This window comes from Calliphora vicina, chromosome 4 (assembly GCF_958450345.1).
Source record: "Calliphora vicina chromosome 4, idCalVici1.1, whole genome shotgun sequence".
Classification (NCBI taxonomy): domain Eukaryota; kingdom Metazoa; phylum Arthropoda; class Insecta; order Diptera; family Calliphoridae; genus Calliphora; species Calliphora vicina.
The window spans coordinates 60177754-60204063 of record NC_088783.1 but is presented as its reverse complement, the minus strand read 5'-3'; the positions used below and the strand labels follow the sequence as shown (position 1 = coordinate 60204063).

The following is a 26310-nucleotide window of genomic DNA, read 5'->3' as shown; positions in this document are numbered from 1 at the left end:
ACTTGGAAAACGATGGAACATGGAGTAATGTCTCCAATTCTTGGTCTTCGAACTTTTTTGGCTGGCATGGGCGTACTTGCATGTCAAAATCACCACTTCTGAACCTCACAAACCATCTAACACACTTTGAAACCGATGGAATACATTCACCATAAGCTTTGGATATTCATCATAAAATAGCTAAGAAAAAAGTGAATTTCGTCTGCATACCATTACTCAAATAAAGGCTAAGCTTGATAAATACTATGGGAATTCTGCACCACCAATTTCAATGGTGAGAAAGTGGTTTACTGAATTTGAAGAAAATCACGATATGGTGTTAAATGATCGGTGATTGAAAGTGCTATAGGTTGTGGAAGCCATAGGCATCTCCCCTGGCTCAGGGCTTTCAATTTTGAATGATCACTTGGATATGAGAAAGCTTTCTGCAAGATAGCAGCCACCCGATTTTGACTATTTCTTGTTTTCAAACCTTATGAAATATCTCGGAAGAAAGAGATTTGACTCCAGCGATGAAACAATCTCACAAAAAAATCCATATTTTAATTTATTTTCTCTCAGTACATAATCAGCCAGCAAAAGTTACAGCCACAGACAGCACAAGCAGGCTGCCAGGCAAAACAGCAATGAGGAGAAGATGAAGAAAAAAACCGCCAGCTGAAGATAGAAAAACTATGCATATAAATAGTGTAGTTTCTATATAGGAATTCATAATGTTTACGATGCCTTTTCCCCAGCGCGTTTCATGTTGCCAAGTTAAGATTACACGTTTTGTTTTCTTAAGGCGCTACACTCAATTTTTAAAAACAATAATTATATTGCTGCACATTACACATTCGTCCAGCTCTAGACTTTGTAAACTTAGTTTAAAAAGGCCTTTTAATTTGTAGTTTCTAATACTTTCATTTCTTGTTCTAAAATATCCTTTAATCTTTATTATAGTTCTCAAGTTTAGCATAGTTTTAGCTGCTATTTGCCAGGTGTGCAGTAAATTAAATTCGTCTAAGCTGATTATAGTATTTCAGCTTGTTACAGTTTTTGTTTGTTTGTTTGGTTGTCTTTTTTTGCTAAAGTTTTCCTGCCTTATTCCTATTTCCTGTTCACCAACATTTACTTACTTTTGTATGTTGGCAATTTGTCCGTCCGTCCGTCTGTCTTGGTTGGTTGTGTAAGTGTAGGAATCCATGTATATTAGGGTGGGTCCAGAGAAAATGTTGTGGGTGTTCCCAACTAAAATATAAGTTTAATTCATTCCAAGAAATGTGTTGAGAAATGGTCTCCTCGAACAAACTAAACTTTCATTTTAGTTGGGAACATTGGAACCTTATTTTTTGTCTATACAAATGGGACCACCTTAATGCACATATGTATTTGTCTGTGTGCTTCTGTTTTTTTCTTCATGCCTTCAAGTTGTAAATGTACATTTATTGCTGCAACACGTTCTACAACGTATAAAGTTATAAGTTTTCTTTCTTCTTGCTCTCTTTTGTCTTCCTTTTTTTGCATTGAATTCCTTACCATGTTGTTGGAATATTCGCAATTGTATGTGTGTCTGTATGTGTTTCTATGTATGTGGTTGTGTGCGGTATGTCGGCTGAGGTGTCTGTGAGTGTGTTAGCTTGAAAGTGTTTTGATGCTTAAGTCAGTTGCATGTTGCATGATGATGATGACGTTGTTTGTACAAAGTGTTTTGTCTTAAACTCCAGCTGCAGTTTGATGTTTTTTCTTTCTCGCTGTTTATTTCACTTTTTTATTGTTTTCCTTCATGTCGTGTAGTAAAATTTCTGGGGAGAAATTTGTAAGATTTTCATTTTCATAATGCGCATTTTAAGCAGCTTCTTTAGGTTTCTATCTTCATATCTATGGAATGTTGTATGCATGTTTAAAGTGTAGTGTGTCATTGGGTCTCAACTATCGTTGAGTAGCTTTACTATAACATTTGCATCAGGGAGTCTTAAAGGATGATTTGAAGTCGTCAATGTCGAATTTTGTGCCAACAAGCGTGTGGAATGTTTTGACTTACTTCTTTAATTTGAATAAAACGTTCCGCTGAAGCACACCGATTACTCCTCAAAGTTTATGCTGAATGTATTTCATCGGTTTCAACGTGCGAGAGGTGGCTTTTACGGTTCAGAAGTGGTGATTTTGAAACGGAAGACAAAGATCGCCCAGGCCAGCCAAAAAAGTTTAAAGTCCAAGTATTGGAGGCTCCTTGAAGATTATTGTAAAACTTAACAAGAACTTGAAAAATCATTGGAAACTACTCAAGCAGCAATTTCAAAACGTTTGCGACCTTGAAAGACGATTTTGTATGTCCGAAATGATGCTTGAACGCTATAAAAGAAAACTATTTTCACACCGAATCATTACTTGCGATGAAAAATGGATACATTACAATAAACCGAAGCGTAAGAGATCGTATGTTAAGCCCGACTATTCAGCCGAATCGGCACTAAATCCATGGACCTATGGTATTTCGCTATATTAGATGTGAAATAGGCAATTAGGTCCTATCTAATATGAGTTGCTGAAATCTTTCCAGACCATCACAGGGAACCTGTATCGAACGCAAATGATTCGTTTGACGAGAGCATTGGCCGAAAAACGCCCAGAATATGCGGCCAAATATGAAACATACCATTTGTATCGATCGATTCAGAACACTCTCTCTGGGATACGCTTCACTTTGGAACAGAATATCTGATATTGGCTTGATTCATTCTTGGCCTCATAAGATGAACAGTTTTTTTTATCACGGTATCCATATCAATAGTCAATAAAATTGGTTTAAAAATAATTTTAAGTGAAAATTTACAAAAACGCCACCAAAAAAAAACATTGGTAAAAACACAACCAAATCACGGAAGATCAGGGAAAGAATATCAGCTGAAACAACAGAGGAAAGCGAATAAAGTCTTGAGTCTAGAGACGCGGAAACAGAAAGAGAACGCGAATAAAGTCTTGAGGAAAATCGGGAAAATGCATCTACGTCTAGAGCCGCAGAGGCGGAAAGCGAACGTGAATCACGGATTCAGAAAATGCGTCGCAGTGAATCTTCATCGAGAGCTGCAGAGACACCTCAACAGTATATCCAAAGATTAGAAGCCAATCGCTCTCGAAAGGCTCGATCAAAAGAAAAAAATCGATTTAAAATTGGCGGCATTTCATTACAATAAGGAGATGACTACAGGAATCACAAGGACATACTGATTGCCGCAATGAACAAACTTTGCTTACATTGCAGCGTTTTGAAGTTCCCTAAGGAAGCCGCGGGAATATTTTGTTGCCACCAATTATTGAGCCGCATCTAAGTAACATTTCCGGCGCCACTCCGATTTCCAGGCACTTCCTTCAAAATATCCGAAAGTACAAGTCATGCTTTCAAATGATGTTCTTCTGGAGCAACTAATATGCCCACCTTTAAAGTTCAAGGCCAAATATAGCACAGAATTGGATCATTGCTCCCGCTTCCCAATGATGATGAAGAGTTCTTTCAAATTTAGTTCACTAGAAATGAAGCAACAGGAGCCGAACGCTATCGACGAACATGCATGTGAATTTGCTGCAAGATCTTTTTGCCGAAACATTCTCAAAACAATTGTTGGACATCGGAAACAAATGTTCAAGCCGTTGTCGACAATGTAATCCCAGGTCTTACAACCAACTACAAAAAATCGGATTGGCTGTGGGAACGTGCAATTTCAGCACCAAAATTCTATTGAAACCACCTGAAAATTTAACCTTCCTTCAAATTTATTTCACTTGAAATAAAACTACATTCAACGCTAAAGCTATTTCCAGCGACTTACCATTTGAATTCAAGTGGCTTCAGTTCCCGTTTCGTCTTACCTTTGCTATAACCAGTTCCCATTTCGTCTTACCTTTGCTATAATCATTAACAAAGCACAAGGTCAATCGTTGACTATTGCTGGCTTGCATTTGAAAAATTCATGTTTTTCACACGGTCAATTGTATGTGTCTTGCTCCACAGTTGGCACACCAAATTATTTATATATTTTTACGCCAAATAAAAATAAGTAATAAAGTATAGTCGGTCAAGCCCGTCCATAAAATACCCTACACTAAGTAAAAGAGCAAAAACATTTTTCTTTTAAAATTTCAATAATTTATATTTTTGAGTGATTTTCGGAAGTGGGCCTTATATGGGGCTATGACCAATTATGGACCGATCACCATGAAATTAGGTCGTGTGATTTATGTCTATATTAAAGGTAACTATGCTGAATTTTGTGTGTATACCAACATTTTTAAGCGATTTATACACGTTAAAGCGATTTTCGGAAGCGGGTCTATATGGGAGCTATAACTAATTATGGACCGATCGTAACAAAATTTGGTGACATGAATTTTGTATATATAAAACTTATTTGGAGCGGAATTTGTGAAGATACATACATATATAAATTAAACATTTATGACCGATAAAGTCCAACTTCGGAAGGACATTTGTATGGGGGCTATATGAAATAATGAACGGATTGGTCCTTGGGCCGAAAAAATTATAAGTACCAAATTTGATCGAAATATCTTCAAAATTGCGACCTGTACTCTGCGCACAGCCGACCAGACGGACGGACGATCAGTATACTTAAAGTGGTGTTAGACTAATATTTTTGGGCGTTACAAATATCTGCACAAACGCATTATACCCTCCCCACTATGGTGGTGTAGGATATAACAAATAAGAGTGCAATATTCGGCTGTGCCCAATCTTATATATCCTTCACCAAATTATACTTAAAAATATTTTATTTTTTAATATTTTTGGGTAAACAAAATTTAATTTTTTTTTCGAAATTGTTTTTTTAAAATTTTTGTTTTTAAATATTTTAAAATATTTTTTTAAAATTTTTTAAAATTTTTTTTTAAATTTTAAAAACATTTTTTTGGAAAAATAATTTAAAAAAAAAAAATTTGGATGAAAAAAAAAATCGGGTTAAAAAATATTTTTCCCGATTTTAATCCATTGTAGGTCCAACTTACTATAGCCTAATATACATCGTTGCAATGGTCGTTGAAATATCTATCATTAGATATCCATGATGATAGATATTTCATCATGGACTTAGTAATCCAGATATAGATCAAAAATAGGCCAAAAATCGGGTTTTTTTTGCTTATATCTCAGCCATTTGTGGGCCGATTTTGTCGATTTTAAATAGCAACTGAGCCGGAAGAATTCCCGATATATTGATGTATGATGTATGTATATTAGTCATTTAGTATATTAGTCATATAGTGCCATTTATGGGTTAATTTCCATTTTTGTTATATTATTACAAATACTAGACTTCATGTTATATTTCTCTTAAGTTTCATCAAAATCGACCCAACAATAAGTAACATTCCGCTATCTTTAAATTAAAAATTCCAAATATTGAAAAAATTTACCTTTGACCTTCACGATTTAAGGTTTAACGTTTTCCAATTTTAGTAAAACTTTTAGAGCATATTTAGAATTATCTGGACTATAATATTCTGAAAAGGTTTTACTTAAAGTTCATAACAGTAATGAAATAGAGCACATTCGCCAAAAAATGGCCATGTAATTGGTTTTTCTCGAAAATTTCAAAATTTAAATCGCAGGTACGGAAAAACTATAAGAGATATATTCATAATTTTTGCACATTTTTATTCCCTATTATATTCTCAATAAATCCCAATGAGATGATCAAAAAATTCTGAAATTTGTTTAACAAAATTTTTAAAAATTTGAAAATGGAGTTTTGAAACTGCCGTTAAAAAATTTTGATTTTTTTGGCCATATCGGCGAATAGGTTAACGGTATCCTACGAAGATAAAATCTCATATACAAGTAAATATATACATATTTTAAGTAAAAATGAGCTTTTATTTTGATATTTATCAAAATATGTTAATTTTGTTCCTACATTTCTGGTTCTAGTTGCCTGAGACACGTTAATGGCCTGGCGAATTTTTAATAACTTTAAAATTTTTAAACCAATTTCGGTTTTTTGTGTCTCATTAGAACGACAATTACGTACACATTTCCATTCTTTTAAATTAAATTGCAAAAGTATTTTTTTAATGTCAAAATTTTTACAAAAACTGAAAAAAAATGCATTTTTTCCCCTTGTAAATGCATCTCAAAACTTCAGAGGGCTGGCGGCACGTCTTAACCCCAACCGATTTACCTAAAATTTTTTCAGGATGATTTTTTTACTAATGTTCACCAAACTAGGGGGTAAGAATGGCCAAAATCCAACTTTCGTACGGATATGGCTGTATCGACTTCGATATCTATAACGATCCAGAATATATATACTTTGTGGGGTCGCAAATGAAAAGTGTAGAAATTACAAACGGAATGACAAACTTATATATACCCTTGCCGCTCATGGTGAAGGGTATAAAAACAAGAAACATTGTATAACCCCTGCCCTAAAGATGAATTCATAGCATGGCAGTGTACATATACATAGATATCTGCTACAACTTTGTGTTTCGGGTACGAAGTCAGGTCGGGGGAGTCAGTGCTTTAGTTTTGTGCGACACTGTATTTTAAAAGATGCAATATAAAACAGATGTTTTCTAAGGGCCAGCAACGTGGACCGGGTTCAGCTAGTATACTAGTAGACTAAAATCAAAATCTGTTTAATTTGATTTTAGTCTACTAGTCTTTAATCTTTTTTTCGATACCACTGTAAAATATAACATTGACTTACGATAAAATCTTACCCCCTATAATTTTTAAGTTATTAACAATTTTGATATTCTGAGAACGCTAAAACTTCAGTCGGTCAATAAAATTTAAATTTTTGTAATAAAAAAAAATTTGGAAAATGTCGCTTACGATAATTTGGCGCTAAGGGTTCGATAATATAGTCTTATATACAATTTTAATTGCAGACTTTTTAATATCTTAGATTTACGATATTACCAAAATATATTCATTACTAACTACTAATTATTATGATTTTGAATTATGTTATTCGCTTTCATTAACTGTTTAGGAACCACTGATTTATATGATTCATAAAGTAATTTTCAATATTGTGTTACTGGAACAGTATTTATATAAAAAAAAAAGTTTGATCATAAAATGTGATTAATTTCATAGATAGGAGTAAAATGTTCTTTTCTCTCTTTATTTTTCAACATATTTACGTGCTCAATATGAATTTATTTTGTCATAGTGGATGACTGAAAGTTATTCAAACTTCATTTATGCTAAACTCGTAAATGTATGTCAAAATAACAACCAACATAATTGTTTTATGAGTAATAATAATCAAATTATAATATAAAATTGTAAGTATTAAGTGATTAACATTAAATGATTTGTAAAGAATTTATTTAAGAGTCTGATGGGAGGAGATTTAAATAGATATTTATGAATATTGATATGTCCTTTAAATTTAATAATTCTTACTGCCACAATATTCAATAACTATTTGTTTAAAAAAGACATTGATTATGTTTGTTTTTTTCTTTGATACATTGTATGTTCTTATGAAAACAAGCTGTTCTTTTATTTTAACAATATTTTATTAAATTTGTATCAATATGATTGAACATACTCACTCACTCACTCACCCTCCCAATCATTCTTCATTCATTCAGACATTTCATCAATAACTGCAATTGAAATATGAAAAATATTGAAATTTTGTTTACTTACGATAGTATTGTATAAATTCCAAGAAAATGAATCAAGACATAAAATTCATAATGCAACATTTTGCCTGAGTTTGTTATTTTAGAAAACAGAAAATCAATAGTTTTTGTTCAACTCCTTTAGTATTTTATGGAAAATATTAGCAAACACTTGTTTTATTTAACAAAATTATGTGTAGTTTTCTTAAAATACATTTTATATTTTCTTAGTACTTCTCAATAATATTGATTTTGTTGCAAATGTGGTAAAAGGAATTATAGTTTCAAACTGTTCTGATGGTAAGAAAAATTAAAGAGAACTATATGCATATATATATATATATAAATAAATCCCTTCATCATCTTTAATTTATGCTGATAATGTTGTTATTGCGATCACCAGCAAATTTATATTCCCTAAGATAAATGGCTTTCTTATTCAGGTATTCAAATGACAGGTGAAACGGAATTCATTCTCTTTAAAAGGTATACGCTAACTTTTTTTCGACTCCAAATTTTGCACAAGATCGATATCAACCTTATCGAAAGACATACTTGATATTGATATTGTTTTAGATAGATTTTTATACACTTCACCTTCGTGAGAAGGTCCCTCATTCCGCTTGTAATTTCCACAATATAATTTTCCGACCCTATAAAGTATATATATTCTGGATCCTTATAGATAGTCGATTAAGCCATGCCCGTCAGTCTGTCTGTTGAAATCAATTTTCTGAAGACCCCAGATATCTTCGGGATCCAAATCTTCAATAATTCTGTCAGACATGCTTTCGAGAAATTTCCTATTTAAAATCAACAAAATCGGTCCACAAACAGCTGAGATATGAGGAAAAAACCAGGACAACTTCGATTTTTGACCAATTTTTGACCTATATCTGGCTTACTAAGTCATTATTATAGACAATATGGATATCTCATGATAGATATTTCAAAGACATTTGCAATGACGTAGTTAAGACCATAGTAAGTTGGCCTTACAATGGGTCAAAATCGGGAAAAATATTTTTTAACCCGAATTTTTTTTCACCAAAAAATTTTTAAATTAAAAAAAAATTTTTTATAATGACAATACGAAAAATTTTTTTACAAAAAATAAAAAAAACAACTTTGAAAAAAAAAGAAATTTTGTTTACCTAAAAATATTTAAAATTTGTATTTTGAAGTATAATTTGGGGAAGGGTATATAAGAACATATCTCTCATACTTGTTTAATTACACTGTCCAACAGCATTTTTGCAACAGAATAGCGACCCTATAATTCTGAAAGGGCATGTTGAGTAGAGCATTTTTGTAGAATAAACTTATAGTCCAGCTGGTCTGAATTTTTTTTTTACAGTGGGTCAAAAATTTCATTTTTTGATCGAAGGGAGCAGTATACTAACTGAAAAAAATGTTGTAAGTTAATATCTGAGAGAATTCTTATGGTCAGAATTATATTATGGAATTTTATGGGGATCATTTTTGGGGAAGATCTTAACCCCCTATCTCCTATCTTTAGGAGTCAAATTTACCCCTTTTTTGAGAAAACAGAAAAAAATCCTTTCAAACAGGACATTTAAGGATTAAAATATTCTACGAAATTTTTTCCCGTAAAATTTCATTAGGGTCACCAAAGACACAAAAGTTGTAAATAGAGCCCTTTACGCTTAATCAGCAAAATTACACGCCATATCGGGTCTCACATTTTTTATAAATATCTTAAAAAATCCAAGTATGATCCGAATGATCTGAAATTTAAACTGTAAATAGTCCATAAGGAGATCTACAAAATATATATAAATATATGCAAGTTATCTCTTTTAGTTCAAGAGATATTTATTTATTTATTTTTTTTAATTCTGCTCGATCTTTTTTTGGTTTTTTAGATATGGCGGGCCTACGAAGGTTCGAAATTTTTTTTTAAAATATTATCTACATTTGCTATAAAATTTTGAAAACAATCAAAATAATATGCTAACAGTTATCTGATCCCTGTAAAAAGTTACACGCATCCAAAGTTGGAATATGTAAAAAAACACATTTTGCATGGAATATATAAAAAAACGTTAAAATTTTTCAAAATGGAGCAAGGTTTGTGGAGCTCCTGATGAACAAATAGAAGCTTTTTGTATAAGTAGTTGGTATTGGTGAAAACCTTAGGACTTGAAGATTAACAGTTTAGTGAAATTAAATAATTGTATGAATCTTTCGGACTTCATTTACCTTAGAAACTAAAAAAATTTAATATTGGGACTTTCCATGAACAAAAATATAAAATTTTAATTAATGTAAAATTTTAACGGTTAAAGATATTATAACAAAATTTGGAAATAGTGTAGATCCAAATGTCCTTAAAGCAATGAAATTATAATCTTTAACAATTTTTATTTTCAAATACCAAAATTCCTAATACGGGGAAAATGTGTTCCAAAAACTGAGTTTTTTAGAAAACACCCTACGGCGACGTTATTTACTGTGTGAATGTAAAATAACTTTGTACGTGTTTAAATAAGATATAGGGCTATACATGCATGGAGCTTTTTCGAGGATCGGTGCTTTGCCTTTTTAGAATTTTTTGCTCAAACGAAATTTTTTTTTTTTTAATTGGCAAAGTTTGGATAAGTCTGGAGGCGACTAGGTCCACTTAAGTGAGCCAAGTTTTACTTTTTACGCTTTTGCATTAGGTTCTCTTTTCGAATCATGTACAAATTTTATATAGTCCCGAAGAAAATTTTTTTCTACAAAAGAAAATATATAGTGATTTTTTTGGGAAAAAACGTAAAAAATACGGCCATTTTTATATGTACCAATTTTGGATGTGTGTAACATTTTATAGGGATGACATGACTGTTAGGAAGTTGTTTTTATAGTATTCGAAATTTTATCGTGAATATAGGTGATATTTTAAGAAAACAATTTCGAGGCCCGACATATCTAAAAAACTAAAAAAAGATCGAACAAAATTTAAAAAAGTAAATAAATAAACCTAAATATCTCTTGACCTAAAAGTGATAATCTACATATGTATATATATTTTTGTAGATCTTCTCTAGAGCTATTTAAATTTTAAATATCAGCTCATTCGGATTATAAATAGATTTTTGGCGATTTTTTTTAAAAGATGTGAGACCCAAGGTGGCGTGAAATTTTGCTAATTAAGCGTAAAGTGCTTTATCTACATCTTTAGTATCTTTGGTGACCCCCACTGAAATTTTCCGGCAAAAATTTTTGTCGAATATTTTAATCATTAAATGTCCTTTTTGAAAGGACTTTTTTCATTTTCTCGAAAAAAGGGTCAAATTGTTCCCCAAAGGAGAAGAGCTAGAGGGTTAAGATCTTCCACAAAAATGATCCAGTTAGTATACTGCACACTTCGATCAAAAAATGAAAATTTGACCCAGTGTAAAAAAAATTCCGACCAGGTGGACTATAGGTTTATTCTACAAAAATGATCTACTCAACATGCCCTTTCAGAATTATAGGGTCGCTATTCTGTTCCAAAAATGCTTTAAAAAAGCTTTAAAAAAATTATTTCTAAATTTAATTCGAATTTTTTTGCGATTTTGATCTTGACGATGAAGTTTTTCTGATTTCACAATTTTTGTTTTTTATGACAAGGGCTATAACTTTGCCTCAGAGAGTAAATCAAAATTCCGAACAGTTTGCAAGATATGAGCCTGAGAAAATTATCACTTTATTTGAGGGTTCATTAAAAAACGCATGACTTTGGCCAAAACTGGAAGACACGGGTCTTTTTTTGTTGCTTTTTTATCACATAGTGGTGTCCGTATATGGTTATATTTCCATGATTTAAAAAATTACTCACAGCGTAACCATATCCCGTGTTATTTATGATTTAATAAAAAAATAACAATCTAAAGAAAGAAATGTGTCTTCTATTTAATTCAAATCTTGCGACACTCTTTATAGTACTGCTTAGCATAGGCCTCTAATAATATCATTCAGCTCGTATTTCATATTCCTGAGTATGACACATACTCTGCAGCATGTAAAAGAGAACTAAAATGTTGCATTCTTTATATCATCATTATTATCCTGTTACATTGTCTATCTATCCTTTAGGTACAATGTAAAAATAAAACGAATGTTTGTTATATCCTTCATGCATACATGCCGTGACATGACATTAGACTGGTGCATTTAAATTAAGTTATGAACTTTGGCAGTAAATCTTTGTATAATTTTTTCATTTATTCGAAAATATGATAAAGGGGTGCAGAATTGCATCATCAAAGGCAAGTAGATGAATATTTGACTTTTGACTCCATTGAAGAAAGGGTGTTCTGATAATTTTTGTTTGCAAAACCTGTTTTAGCATTAAAAAGAAATGGGAGTTACGTTCAAAATTCTTTAAATCCTTATTTTGCATTAGCCTAATACACATGTTTGTTTATGTGTATAGCAGTGTGTTTAATATCCTATTTTTACGTTTGCAGCCTGACGTTTAATTTCTACCAACTCTTTTTGTTGTGTTGTTTTGTGTCTCTCACTTTGTCTTTTTTTAGGACAGTTGAATGTGAATGCACATAAACATATCACACTATTATCACTCTTAACTGTAGCTGTGACTGCAACTGTGACGTTGTAACTCTTTATAGCCACTTTTCCGTAATTGTTTTCACTGTCATTTCATTCGCCATTGTTTTTAGTGTTACGGATTTAATTTGTCTTTGTATTATATGCATGAATGTATGTGTAGGTTGTGTAGTGGTGTTGTAAAAGTATTATGACAGTGATTGTGATGTATGTGAAGAAGGGTGACTCTTATTTAGAAGTTTTTCGATTTTCGGTGCCTGCAATAACTTATCGGCCATAAATGCTTGATTTATATAGTTTAATTTAGTTCGGCTTTCACTCGGAGACCATAAGCTCTATTGTGATTCCATTCAAGAGTCAGATTCAGAGAAAACGTATGCCATGCCTAAAAAAGGGGACATAAAGAAAAGAAAGATAAGAAGGAAAAACAAAACGAAAAATTCAAATCTGCGTAAAGAGGGTGGAAGTGGTTAGAGATATGAATTCACCGTGGAATTTCATTTAAAAATCTAACATGAAACCTAGTATGTTACCCACTTTAAAACCAGCCCCACTCCAAAGTTCATCTAGAAATCTAGTACCTAGCCATTTAAATCTATGACTCTGTAGTCTCGGGCAGCTGCACTACTATCTCCCACTCCTCTAATTAACTATAAAGTCCCCAATTTAATAGTGACCTGATATCACTTCTAGTAGAATCCTGAGGCTACACCTATGAAACCCAATTAGTGTTTTGGTTGCCTTTGTATCCAGTTTTGGCCAAAAGGCTTTGTCAGGGAGTCTGTATGGCCGTTTAATACCATTTTCGAAGGACTTCTTTGCCTTCATAGTTGACGAGGTCATCTCCAGATCTAGCCCTGTTAATAGTCTCCTTTTGGAGACCCTTAATAACACTAGCTAGAGTTCTACCCGCATTTTTCGTCGCTTTACTTTGGTCTGGTACCTTTGGTAAAATCTTAGGGGAAACAGCCCAAAGGTTTCTTGCTCTCATCGCTCCTAACAACTTTATAGGTGATTTCCTACCACCACCCGCAGCTCTAACTGAAGCCTCGAGCTTGTAGGTGGTAGAGGATTCACCATCCTTGTTTTTTCCGAACGGCTTGAGATTGGAGCCGTCGATCTTACTCCCTTACGAGTGTTAGCCAGGTCAACCGAGCAACCACCTTCTGCTCCCCAGAAGAAGACTCTATCCAAATTACACTTTCGAACGTAGTAATCTCTAGGGTCTCTCACCTCCATCTTAGCCTGAACGACCAGATATTTCCGGTTGCCATTTTTAGCCATATCCTCTTTCGTTCGGCCGGTGTTTACAATAACTTGTGGGCGACCTGCCCAACAAAATTGGCGACTTTAGCCGATCTACAGTAGGAGAGGATCTACAGTAGGAGGTAGGAGGGGATGTCTCTACCATCTGACCCTGAGCACGTATCACAGTGATATAGTTCTTCATCGTCAGAATGCAGAACCATCTCTTCCAACTTCCGAGTAGCGCAAGTTTCCCCAAAGGAGTCTATCGACAGTCCCAGATCACCATCCACATCGAGGTTTCTCACCTGTCCTTCATTTTCCAAAATCCTGGCATGAAGTCAGTCAACGTAAATTCACCCTCTATGGTGCTGTTCGTTATCTCCCCCTCCGATTCATAAACGTATTGTATATTTCCTCATTCATACGTTTCTTACAACATCGTATCATCCTGACGATGAGGATACACTAACTAACCATCGAGGTTCTCGGCCTACTTCCACTCACCTTAAAAGTGTATAAGTGCCGTATAACACCCGGTAAAGCCTCTACTGTAAAGGGGACTATGGAAGCACCAGAAAATATATGTCTAGTTATGAGACACGACAGCAGATTACACTATCGCTCCAATATCATGACATTCGTAAAGGAGTGTTAGACCACAGAGTGTACTTAAGCCCTCGCATCACGACAAAATCGTTACCCGGGCGAAATATTTATATACATATATATCCATTGACTTTCGAAAGTCAATTTAACAAGCTCGAATCACATAAAAATATTGGTATCCAAATAAAATTTAACAGCAACCAGTTTCATACAGAATTAAATCACGATACCTAATTTCATGGCGCACAGTGGTATAGAAAAAAGATGGAAATAAATCTGTAACTTCTAAACGGATAAAACGGTTGTTGTCGAGTTTAAGTATTTAATTTGGACCTCATTGACCCACAAGGGGCGTGGCCAAGGATCCTATTTCTTCGTTTGTGATCCGATTACAAAAAATTCCATATGTAGAATCTCCTCGTCTAGTACTACAAAACTCTTTTAAAATATTTGATGTAAAGTTTGCTTTTCAAAAAGTAAAAATTCCTCTTCAAAAAGTATAAAATTTTGGTATCCAAAATCAGTGCAATATAAATAAATTTCATATTAAACTATTGAAATTTTAAAAGAAAAATGTTTTTGCTCATTTGCAAAAAGTATTTGACCGACTATACTTTTTTATTTGTTTTAATTTGAATTTTTTTAATTTTTATTTTAAATATTGCTACTTTGACCCCAAACTCGAAAATTCAACCTCATAACGTTATCTGATTTTGCTTGAAACTTAAGCATTTGCTTTTTAGATGTCGGAGAATAATATTAGACCTTGGTAGCATGGAAAAACCAAAAAAGATCCACCTTAATGTGCTTACAGAGTAGTAAAATTGTTGAACATATTTTTTTTACATATTTATAATAATATGTGCAATTTGTAAGGAATCTTTGTGTAATAAACTTAATTAAAACTTTAATAATGTGACAGTAAATTTTATGACCAATATAACTGATTAGTTTAGAGATTTATACATTTATGCATTCTGTATTTTCCTTAATCCTGTTGCACCACTCTGTTTTTTAAATTGCAATGATAGAAGTATCATTTACAGCAAACAATTGTAAAATATCCAACTTAATGTCCAACGCAGGTAATAATTTTGTTTAAAAAAAAAACAGAATAATCTTCAGGCTTTAACTATCGTTAAACTCGTCAAGTTTTCATCATTTCCATAAAAAAGCTTTTCAAAAATAATGACATTAAAAATGTCTTTTAAAATTGTCAAAAATTCATTTATTTAAACAATTAAAAATATACTGTAAATATTCTTAAATCAACATAGTACAGGCCATTTTACTTATTTGTCCATTAATTTGATAAATATTTAAGAAATAGGAGTTTATTTTGATTCGAATCCTTTTTTTTATTTTCTAATCGATTCCTTTGAATAGCATCAAAATCATTTCCACATATTTTACTTAAAACAATTAACAATATGGTTTGTAAAAAATAACTCGGTGACCTTTTTATTTACACAATTTCTACAAACGTTAACAAAAAAACTGTCAATACAGACAGGAAACAAATAAAACAAAATTTAAAATTAATTAATCGTATTTATTTAAACCATTGTATTTGGTGAAAAAAAATTAAATAAATACTACAACCGTATGTATGTATATAATTGTTTAACAATAAATATTTGAAATAACTAAAAACAAACATGGCAATCGACTGCAATGATTTATTAAATAAACTACAATAAATCCATATAAGCGTATGACTTTATTAAAAATATTTAAACAACTAACTACACAATTATATGTTATTAAATTTACAATATTAAATTTTAGTTTATAAAATAAATTAATTTAAACAACAAAAAAAAAAAGGATCCTTCGAGCCGGATTTGAACCAGCGACCTATGGATTTCTTTTATCAAATTACACTACAGTCCACCGCTCTACCAACTGAGCTATCGAAGGCTATATTTGGATGCAGTTTAAAAAGTGGTTATCAATTTGTATGCTTTTTGAGTTTAAAATATATTGCATTTATTGCAATAATTTGTCAATCTTCAATCGGACAAATTGTGTCTTGTGAAGTCATATCTATCACTTGGATGGTGATATGTATGCTGTAGAAAATCAATAGAAGAACCAATAACGTGACAAATTCTGTATCATTTTCCACACTAATAAATAAATATGAAATTTTAAAATTTATCGGTAAGAGGACTCCATGTTTTACATAAGTGTACTAAAGTATACTTATTGTAATATTTATATATTAATCATACGCCACAAGGTCAACTATTACAGATATAACTAAGATAACTACTATTTAATTCCAATTACCTATTTGAAAAAAAAAACTATCATAGAAGAAGTAACAATGATATATACGCCCAAGCGCGGAACCAGGGGATTGAAAAAAATTAAATCTCCCCCAAAACCGAGTTTTATTTTAATCGAATAAAAGTTTAATAATTTTTTTATTTAGTGTATTGGCGGGATTTTTTCAAATTTTATTTTTAAACATTTCTACTGTATAAATTTATTCAAAGTATTGGCCATTGCACAGTGGTTTAGAATTTTTTTTTGGAAATAATTTCGTATCTTGGGAAAAAACTTTAAAAATACGACCCATTTTACATGTTCCAATTTTGGATGTCTGTAACTTTTTATAAGGACAAGATAACAGTTTACAAGTTGCTTTTATTTTAATTAGAATTTTATCGCCAATATAGCAGATTTATCATTTTCAATTTCGACCCTTCGTAGGCCCGCCATATCTAAAAAATCCAAAAAAGATTTAGCAAAATTAAAAAAAATATAAATAAACCTAAATATCTCTTCAACTAAAAAAAATAACCTACACATGTAAGCACATTTTTTCTAGACCATCTCAAGGACTATTTAAATTTTAAATTTCATTGCAATTTTTAAAAAAAAATTGAGACCTGAGGTGACCAACTTTGAGGGGTCACGTACCACAGTGCTTTGCTCCCATATAACGATGGGACAAAAATAGAAGGAGTTGTCGTAGAGCTTTGAAATTTGATATGCCAATATAAAATACTTTAGTTAAGAAAAATTTAATTTTTCGAAAAAAAATCGGACCAAGGACACGCCTACCTCCCATATACACTAAAAATATAATTTTTACTTTTGGCTACATAATTGATCTAAAAATCATGAAAATCTGCATTTTTTATACGCACTAAGCTTACAATCTTTCTGTTAATTTTTATTGTGATAGCAGCAAGGACTATTGGTCCTGCCATATATCCTTAATTGTAAAAATTCTATAACTTTTGCAAAAATGATCTGATTGTAATGAAACTTGGTATGTTTATTTGTATTTATCGAATAACTTTTTGGGTTGAATAAGCATTGTCTGTCCGCCAGTCTGTCCGTCTCCATCTGTCTGTCCGTCTGTCCAAGTAAATTTGTTAATCAAGTTATGTACAGAAACGGACATTACAATAGAATCACTACCAATATTTCATTTGAAACCAGGAGCAATCATAATGATTGGTGTGGGCCAGAAAATATAAAAAAGTGGCAAAATGTGTTGTGGATGGACGAAACGACTATTAATTTAATTGGTAGTGATGATAAGACATGGGTTAGACGTGCAAAAAATGGCCAAAACGTTTAAACATGGTTGGGGAAATATTATTATATGGGGATGCTTTTCTTGGTATTGCGTTGGTCCAATTTATTGGATTAAAGAAAATATGGATAAGCACTTGTATGTAAATATTTTGGAGAATGTTATAAAGCCACATGCAGAATGGAATATGCCCTTAAAATGGCTCTTCCAGCAAGATAATGACCCAAAGCACACTTCAGGTCTTGCCAAAAAATGGTTTTTATATAACAAAATTCATGTTATGGAATGGCCGTCTCAATAACCAGACTTAAATCCTATGGAAAATAGTAAAACACAAACTCGGACCTGAAAAATTTAAAAACAAGGAAGAACTTTGGCAGAAAATTCAGGAAATATGGTATGCAATTTCCCGATCTACATGCGAAAGTTTGTTAAATTCAATCCCCAAAAGATGTGATGCTGTTATTAGAAAAAATTGCATATCAATTATTAAGATCAAATCAAAATATTAAGAAAACAACGAATTCTTATGATGATTTTTTATTTTTAATCATTTTAAGACTGATTGATTCTATTTCAATGTCGCATAATTTATTTAGTCTTTTAGATTTGACATCGTTTTTAACATAAGAATGTGTTATTTTTTTATTTTATTGTTTACGTTATGAGCATTAATATATAATGAACAAATTTTAAATTTTGAAATGAAACTTTGTAGTTTTACCGCTTTAATCGAATTCATATGTAGTGATTCTATTGTATTGTACGTCACTGTATATGTGCAATTTTATACATATTCCCATAATATTTGGTCCACATCACTTTTTCGAGCCAAGGAACAACTTTGCTAATTTTGGTCATAGTCGGTTTATGATTTCACATAGCCCCCGTACAAATGTCCTCTCGAGCACAGTGGGGGGAATGAAAAAAAGTGGAAATAAATCTGTAACTTCTAAACCAACAGTCCGAAGTTAATAAAATTCCACGGTTATAGAGGAGGTGTAGCTGAGTTTAAGATTTGAATTTGGACTTTGGAAGGTAGGGTGGAGCCTCAAGGACCCAAAATGGGGTATATCGGGTATATGAAAAATGTAAAATGATGCCAAATTTTTGTTCTCGATGAACTATATTTTATCTCTTATAGTTGACGAGATATTCACATTTGAAAATTAAAATTTCAAGTTTTTTTCCTGCTTTAATCTTAATTTTTGCTAATAGTGAATTCAAATCTCTTTCTATTTTGTTCAAATATACACTTTTGAACTACCAACAAATATATTAGTAATAGAAAAAAAATAATAATACTAATTCAAAAGTTTTAAATTAAAAATATTTTAAAAAGTAGTTTTTTCACGAATTTTTTCGAAAGAAGTGTTTACATTAATGTTTAATTATACAGAAAATAAAAACAAAATAAATAATGTGTTTATATTTTTCTCAAAGATAATATTTTGGAAGAACTATAAAAGAAAAATAATTTCAAAACTTTTATATCTGCGAGTTCCATAGCCAAATTAACTCTTATCACATAGCTGCATTTAAAATATTAAAACCATTCCTATATGTTCTTAAATAATGTCAGAAACCTGAAAAATACCATATTTGGGATTTTTGAATTTTTTTTTTTTTTTGAATTGTGGGATTCACAATAAGAATTCACAAATTTCTTTCATGCATTTGGACCAAAAATTTCTATATAAGTTTCAAATTTCAATAAAAACGATTCATAAACAAAACTTTAACAATTTTATAAAAAAATCAGCTACCATTTTTGATTCCCATATTTTTGACAAAAGTCTTCTATCAAATTTTAAATTCTTAAAAATTTAATGAATTTATGAAAAGAAGATACAATTTCCTATACGTTAATATATAATATGTGTATCTTATATTTTCCAAATGTCTCATTAATAGCTTCAAAATTCATAACTCACAGTAATTAACTTCATCTTGTTGTATTCTCCGATTTCCGGTAATGCAGTAGTCGGCAAAGCAGTGCACAAAAATATATCACAAAATGGCAATATTCTGTAAATTTTAAGATTGTTGTTGAATTTGAATCCATAAGAAAAATATTGACAGAGATGTGTCACAAAAATAGATGGGTATATAAAGTATTACCTCATCTTGCTTAAAATTATATAATATTAGCGCACTCCTGTTAAGATTTGATGCACAATTTGATTTCCATATAATACGTTTTGAATATTTCTTTAATTAAAGTTAAGATATTAATATTATTTCATAAATCTTGAAACATAACTTTAACATTATTACTCTATAATACACAAAACTTAAGTAAAAATTTAGAATTTATACCTATTATAAAATGCATTTTTTTTTAAGTTGTGGCAAAAAGTTGGTACTAATGTTTTCTCAGCCTTTTTAACAACACTATATACTAAGAAAAAACGAAATAAAAAAATGTATGATTTTATACGTTTTTTTTAAATTCCAACAAACTTTTGTAATTTTTGATTTTTTTTTAAAAAAATGTATTTTTTTGAGCGATAAAAAAAATTTTAGTCGAAATTTTTAATAAAACTTTTATTACCGATTTTCAAAAGCACTAAAGAACTCAAAAAACAAAAATTTAAAATAATTTTTACAAAAAAGAATTTTTGAGAATTATTTTCTTGATGCTATTCAATTCATTTTATTATTCATTAATTTTTTCTTAAATTTGACTGACTTTAGCGACCTCTGGTGAATTCTAAGAGAGTCAAATAAAACCATTTCTTACATCAACATATATTTTATTATATTTTGAGGCCAAAACTTTTTTTTTGATTTTTGTCTATGAGACAAAGCACCGTGCGTACTGGCCACCATAACCCTTACCAAGCTAAATAACTGCAAATCAATTCGAAAACACTTCAGCTCCAACCAAGTAAAATTTCGTAAAAAAAAAATGTGTTTCTAAACCACTGTGCTTTGTTAACTATGATCTTTTCCTACCTTTCCGGCAACATATGAACTCAGAGCCAAAATAATTTCTCATCTTTTGATGCCAAGAACGAATCTAGCCAATCGCGGATATTCTGTTCTGAAGTGAAGCGTAACCCACAGTAAGAGCATTCTGCATCTATGGAAGCAAATAACTAGTAGCCGGGGCAAGGTATGGACTATAAGGCGGCTGAGACAAAGCTTTTTTCCAATTAGTTTTTAACAGGTATTGCAACATATAGACTAGCTAGACAACGATGGTATAATACGTCTTCATGTCTGGCCGCAAATTCTGGGCGTTTTTCGACCAATGCTCTCTTCAAAAAAATTTCCTTTTATAGCGTTCAAGCAGCATTTGAGACATACAAAATCTTATTTTAAGGTCTCTCAGCTTCAATTTGGATGAATACTGTTGCTCGCAAAAGTTTTTAAATTGTTGTTTGAGTAGTTCTCAATGATTTTGAAAGCTCTTGCAGAGTTTGACAAAAATCTTCATGGAGTAATGCCTCCAATACTTGGTCATCAAATTGTTTTGGCTGACCTGGGCGATATTTATTTTTCGTGTCAAAATTAGCACTTCTGAACAGCAGAAACCATCTCTCACATGTTGAAACCGATGAAACACATTCACCATAAGCTTTGGTGAGAAATCGGTGTGTTTTAGAGGCACTTTTTTCAAATTAAAGTAGTAAAGCAAAACTTCCCGCATATGACTCTTTGTTGATACAAAATTTGACCTTTTCGAAGCAAAAAAAAACTGTTAAATGTTAAATGACAAAGTGAGAAAATTACAGATATGTATCACTCAAAATGACATATAAATTATTAACAACAAAAACCGCGTTTAAAAGATAAGCCATCTATGGTAAATCGCGCATTTTTAAGTAATCCACCCAATAATTTAATTTCACACACAATTATTTTTTCAATATTGTCGATTCAGAAATATGTATGTATGTTTAAAGAAACTTTTTCAGTGATACCAAATGTTTTATTTGTTTATTTTAATTACTCATTGTTAAGCCCACGTATTCGCTGATAATGATTTTGATAATGCCTTTAAGCTTTATGCATCATCAAATCATATGTCACGACCTTATGTTTAACAAATTCTCACTATCAGTTGTTTCTGTTTTTTTTTTATAGTAAGACAAATTTAAATTATTTTTTTCTTTACTTAAATTATATTTTAAAATTTTAACAAAGCAACAAATAATAACAAATAAACGATTAACCATAAATAACTTAAAAAAAACAAAACAACAAATATTTGTAAACATAATACTGTTAAAAAATTTATGAACTTTTTGTCTCTAATAAAATTCACACATTAAAAAAAATATTTGATATGTATAAACCACAAATACATCTGTAACATATTTTTGTGTTGTCACAACAAATTTAATGAATAATTTAATATTTTTATTCACAAACAAATATAAAAAACCGGGAGTGAGAAAAAAAAGTAACAACAGCGGCAAAAGCAACAAAAGAAATTTAAATAATATTCATAGAGAAATATACATACATAGAGTGGAAACTACCAAAAAAAATTAAATCAAAACAATTATTAAAAAAAAATCACACATACAAGTGTTGTTTTTGCTTTCACATAGTTTTTTGTTACTTATACAATCTCACCACTTACGCTTTAGACAACTGATTTAGGTCTTTGACATCAGAGTTTCCGATCTATGTGTATTTATCTATGGTAATATTTATAAATGTATATGATGTAAATAAAAGAATATATGAATGTCAATTATCAGACAGAAAAAATAAATATTTATGCATGTATGTACCCTACACCAGGTGGCTAAAGTAACCAACAAAAATTTGGTAATGACTTGCAATTACTAAATACCATACTTTTTAACGACTTTTTTAAATGCACACTCAAATAATCAACATACATAATTTTCATTTAGTTAAAAATATTTTAAGCATAAGAATTTCTAAAGCAAAAGTAACAGTTTTTGGTTTCTCGTCAACTTAAGCTTCATTATAACTTTTCCAAAGCATAAAACCGGGTATTACCTGATGCGTTAGCGTATCGTTTCCTAGTAACTAACGTCATATTTAATTGTTCTATAAAATCTTACAATCAATGAGATATGAAGTAACTAGATGCTTTATGTAACACTTAATTTAGTGATGTCAAAGTAATAACTCAAAATAGGGAGTTAATATTTGTAGATGATGCTTTGACAACGTTTATTTGGATTATTTCGGTAACAGTATTGTACTGATAATGGTAATTTCAGTCTTAACTTAAATTTATAATAAAATTTACAATAATTATTGTAAACACAAGTAAGATAGCTCAGCTGTGCCGAATCTTCGGTTAAAAAATATTAGATCCGACATACTATGCCGTTATATACATACGTCGTTGCATAGGTCTTTGAAATATCTATCATTAGATATTAATATTGTCTATATTAATGACTAAGTACAGATATAGATCAAAAATAGGTCAATTGTCGAGGTTGTCCTGTTTTCGTCCATATATATTAGTCATTTGTGGCTTGATTTTATCGATTTTAAATAACAACCGAATCGGGTGTATAGCGGATATATTGATGTATGAATCACATAAGTAAGTTATTTGGGGCTAAGATTTGATTATTTGATTTCAACATACATACGTGCAGACGGACAGACGGACATATAATGAAATATATATACTAGAGTGACAATCAGTTGTATGGAAAAAAATTTTTGTTAAAATTTTGAAGAGTGCCGGGTGGAATATTGTGACACTAGGCCTAAATGTTAAGTGCTGAAAATTTGAGCCAAATCGGGCAACGATTTCTGGACGCGCATCGAGGTCAAAGTTCTGATATATGCTAAATTTTACTGTTAATATGGAATAAATAGGTGAAACTCGTTAACTTTCTGCATTGTTTTCTAGAAATATGTAGATTTATTTATATTAATGAATATTACATTAAAAAAAAAGTTTTGGAAATTGACCCTGTATCTCCTTTGGTTCAAAATGACCCAAAAACTGTATTATCGCCAAAATTAGAGAAAAATGCAAATTTTTCAGTTTTTGAAAAAATTTTGCTACTAAATAAATACTTTTGCAGTTGAATGCAAAATAATCGAAATATGTACGTAATTATCGTTGTAATGAGATATAAATGACAAAATTTGATTAAAAAATTTTAAAGTTATTATAAATTCGCCAGACCATTAACGTGTTTCAGGCCACTTGAACAAAAAATTTAGGAAAAAAATTAAGATATTTCGAGAAAAATTAAAATAAAAGCCCATTTTTATATATATGTATATGAGTTTTTGTCTTCGTAGGATACCGTTAACCTATTCGCAGGTATGGCCAAAAAAAATATTTTTTTTAACGGCTGTTTCAAAACTCCATTTTCAAATTTTTTAAAATTTTGTTAAACAAATTTCAGACTTTTTCGATCATCACATTGGGGTTTATTGAGATCAAAATAGGGAATAAAAATATGAAAAAATTATGTCAATACCTCTTACAGTTTTTCCGTACCTGCGATTTAAATTTTTCGTTTTTCAAGAAAAACTAATTTTTTGTCCATATTTAGGCGAATGAGTCCAATTTCCTTACTGTTATACGTTCTTCGGGTCAAATTTGAACCAAATAGAAAATAGATTTAAAAAAAAAAATTTAAAAAAAATGCAATTTTAATTTTAAATTGGGTAAAATTTTATCCGAAGAACTTATGAAGGATAAGAAAAACAGTAGTTCGAGTATAATGTTCAACAAGACAGATATACATATATTAGAGCTACCAAAGATATATTGTAGTGCTACCAAAGCTCTGAAAAAATGTAACTTAATTGTACGTAACTAAAGACCTTAAGTCCAAACAAGTTTATAGATATTTGTTTGCCAATTTGTTTTTGACATTTGAAATTAAATAACATTCATAAAATATCAAAAATATCAACCACTCTCTTTTAGAAAAAATTAAATATTAATTTCAAAATGGGTCAAAATTGTTTTAATCACTTCTTATTTCTAGGCGTTTTAATATTTTTCCAAAAAATCGGTTAAGCGGTTATTATAAAAAAACCGAAACCGGTTTATATTAAATTACAATTTTTCGAAGAAACCGAAAACCGGTTTCTAAAAAATGTCGAAGAATCGATCACCCTAATATATACCCTTGCCACTCATGGTGAAGGGTATAATAAACTGACATACGTGGTATTATATTAGATTTTAAATAAACTTTTACGATTTAAATAAACTCTGTTTTTGAAATTAAACATTTTTATTTTCATAATTTAAACTGTATTCCATTTAATTATATAACGATAGCTTAGGTGTAATGGTATTCTTGCTGAAAGGGTATTTTAGGGGTAATGATATCTTAGCGGTAACGTTAGCCAACCTTGAAAGATATCAGTTATATTTTTCATATTATTGTCCAGTATAAATCAATTCAACAATGCTACAGAAAAGCAAACCAAAACGTTTTTTATGAACTTTTCTTCACAATTTTTTTTTATCAAAAAGTGTCATCAGATTTTTTTTCTCACAAAACTTTTTTGACTTTTTTTCCGTAAAACTTTAGAGATATACAGAATTTACTAATACATCCTCACCACTTAAAAAAGTTTTTGACAACTGAGATAGGTCTTTGATATGAGAGTTTCTGATCTATGCGTAAAACAATTTTATATTCACAAAAAATCTTTTTTTACAAAATATTTAGTTTTCATAAAAAGTTTTTAACTCTAAAAGCTTTTTTAATTTCTTTTCACAAAAAAAAACATTTTTTGCCCAAAAAGTTTCCTGAAATAGCTTGAAAATAGCTGGAGTAACTTATTTAATAAACTCTATTGAGTAGATTGGCGGGAGGAGAGTTGAATTTATTAGTATGAGCCAATCTATAATAGATATTACAATTGTAATCACTTGTAGTGAAATTATTTTAATTACAGGGATAGGTTAAAGAAAAGAAAAATTGGGATATAAATATTACTTTCAATGTTTATTAAATGGTGTAGGTTAAAATTTTTAGCTTTTATTTTGAAACATTTGTACAATATAAATTGTTAGCTATGATCTTTTCTCATCTTTCTAACATCTTTGCGAGCCAAAAGGACTGCTCATCCTTTGAGGCCAAGGACGAATAAAGCCAATATCGGATACATACTCTGTTCCAAAGTGAAGCGTATCCCAGTGAAATCAAAGTCTGGAATATAAAGTGTGTGATGCCTCACCACATCATTCTAAATACTTTTGAACAGGTATTGCAACATGCGGCCGAGTGTTGCTATGTTGGAATATTACGGTTTCATATCTGGCCGCAAATTCTGGACGTTTTTCGGCCAATGCTCGCTGCAAAAAAAAATTTCTAAAATATGTAAACAAAATGTATTTTTTTTCCAAAGTTGTTTTTTAATTTTTTGGAAAAATTTTTTTTTCCAATTTTATTTTTAAATTAAAAATTTTTTTTTTTTTTTCACAATTTTTTTTTTAATATTTAGCGAAAAAAAATTTTGGTGAACAAAAAATTCGGGTTAAAAAACTTTTTTTTCCGATTTTGACCCATTGTAGGTCCAGATATAGGTCAAAAATAGGTAAAAAATCGAGGTTGACCTGGTTTTTTCCTTATATCACAGCCATTTGTGGACTGAATTCTGAAGATATTGATGTATGAATCGTGTATGTAAGTTATTTGGGGTCTTCGGAAAGTTGATTTCAACAGACAGACATACAGACAGACAGAAGAACAGTGCTTTGTTTTCATATAGGCAATGGA

The 26310-nt window shown here is 30.7% G+C and overlaps 1 non-coding gene across 1 annotated transcript; it reads right to left on the bottom strand.

Annotated features, from left to right (window-relative positions):
* Nucleotides 1-15878: 15878 nt before the first annotated feature.
* TRNAY-GUA (transfer RNA tyrosine (anticodon GUA)) lies at nt 15879-15969 on the bottom strand. Its single transcript is given in 2 exon segments — nt 15879-15914; nt 15933-15969. It is a non-coding gene; the product is annotated as a tRNA-Tyr (tRNA).
* Between the last annotated feature and the right edge of the window lie 10341 nt (nt 15970-26310).